The following is a 1,737-nucleotide window of genomic DNA, read 5'->3' as shown; positions in this document are numbered from 1 at the left end:
GACCTTGGACCACGTCAACCGATTTCGATAATTCTTTTTGCATCGGAAAGGTAGTGTCTCAGAGGTCTCAGAGGTGGTCCAATACTAATCTGGTTAAGATCCGATCAGTGGATCATGAGATATATACAGTATCGGTCATATCTATAGCACGCCATTTCAAAGTGATATTGTGTGCCACTTATGTTTATTTATTTATTTTTAAGAATTTTCAATTAAAATACCGTTCTTTCTCTAACAAACCCCATTTAAATCCAATTTTAACAATTTGTAGAAAACTTCAAAAAAGTGCAACAAATTTTCACCTAAGTTTCAAACTTTTTTCTCAGAAGTGTTAGAATTTTTTCGAGTACACAGTTTTTTACCGTTAATTTTTTAGATTTTTTTTTTGTCGCATTGGCTTCCATATAATGAATAAACTCAATTTATTTGTATATGAAAGAAATCCGCAACACCTTTGGCGAAAAAAATTCTAAAAAATCAACGGTCACTTTTAGCAATATGAAACTTGCACATTGTCAGACTAAAATTGGTTGGGCTATAAAACTGTGTATTCAGAAAAATTCTAACACTTCTGAGAAAAAAGTTTGAAATTTAGGTGAAAATTTGTTGCACTTTTTTGAAGTTTTCTACAAATTGTTAAACTTGGTTTTATATGGGGTTTGTTAGAGAAAGAACTGTATTTTAATTGAAAATTCTCAAAAATAAATAAATAAACATAAGTTGCACACAATATCACTTTGAAATGGCGTGCAACTTATGTTTATTTATTTATTTTTGAGAATTTTCAATTAAAATACAGTTCTTTCTCTAACAAACCCCATATAAACCCAAGTTTAACAATTTGTAGAAAACTTCAAAATATGACCGATACTGTATATATATATATTTTTTTATGAGTCGGGTTTTTTGCTAAAAATTACTTATCTTAATTTCTTTTGTCTTTTATATGTTTTTATTTCTCATCTTTCAGCACGGCTGTGGTTTAAACGCCCGAGCTGGCCCAAAATTAATATTTTGTAGGAACATTTTGGTACCACACTTTCAGCAACTATTCACTTAAAGACTTCCAGTGGCACATTTATCTGCGCTAAATATGGTTTTGTGGTCGTCAGAAGGCGTATCTTCTATTGCTATTTTAAATAACCTAAAGAAATCGTTGTGTCGGTGACGAAATTCTTGCAATTTTCCAATGATCTGGCGTTTCATAATACAGCTTATCCCACAACGCTAATCAATTTCGATATTAGACTTATTTGAGATGAAATCCTTTAACTGCCTAATTAATGCGTTTGTGGGCATTCATTAAGAATTGTCTTTATTATGGTAAATCGCCATAAAGCAATGAGCTCATCAGGGGTTCTGATGGTTGAGTTAACTGTAGTAACTTGACTTTAACCCCTGCAGATCTCAATCCCGTTGTCTCCGAATGAAAGTTTTACGCATTGTGAAATTAGAGATGTGATTTGCTGGAACAATCGTAACACACAGAAGTTCGATATACTCAATGCCGCGGCATGTCAAAGAAATTGGATATTCACGGTATTTCTTCTCACTTAACGATGCAGATCGGGATTCCGCTTTTGTTTCAGTTGTTAATGAGCTGGTTCCTCCCGAGGTCGTCCTGCATGAATTCCCGATGAGTGCACTCAAAACTGAACACTAGAAGTACTATCGTCGTAGCAATCGAACTATATTCGCAAAAGAATATTCTCATTCAACCTCAGCTATCGTGATTTT

The sequence above is a fragment of the Rhagoletis pomonella genome, unplaced genomic scaffold, assembly GCF_013731165.1.
Source record: "Rhagoletis pomonella isolate Grant_MI unplaced genomic scaffold, Rhpom_1.0 Rhpom_scaffold_00172, whole genome shotgun sequence".
Classification (NCBI taxonomy): domain Eukaryota; kingdom Metazoa; phylum Arthropoda; class Insecta; order Diptera; family Tephritidae; genus Rhagoletis; species Rhagoletis pomonella.
This window is presented reverse-complemented; position numbering follows the sequence as displayed.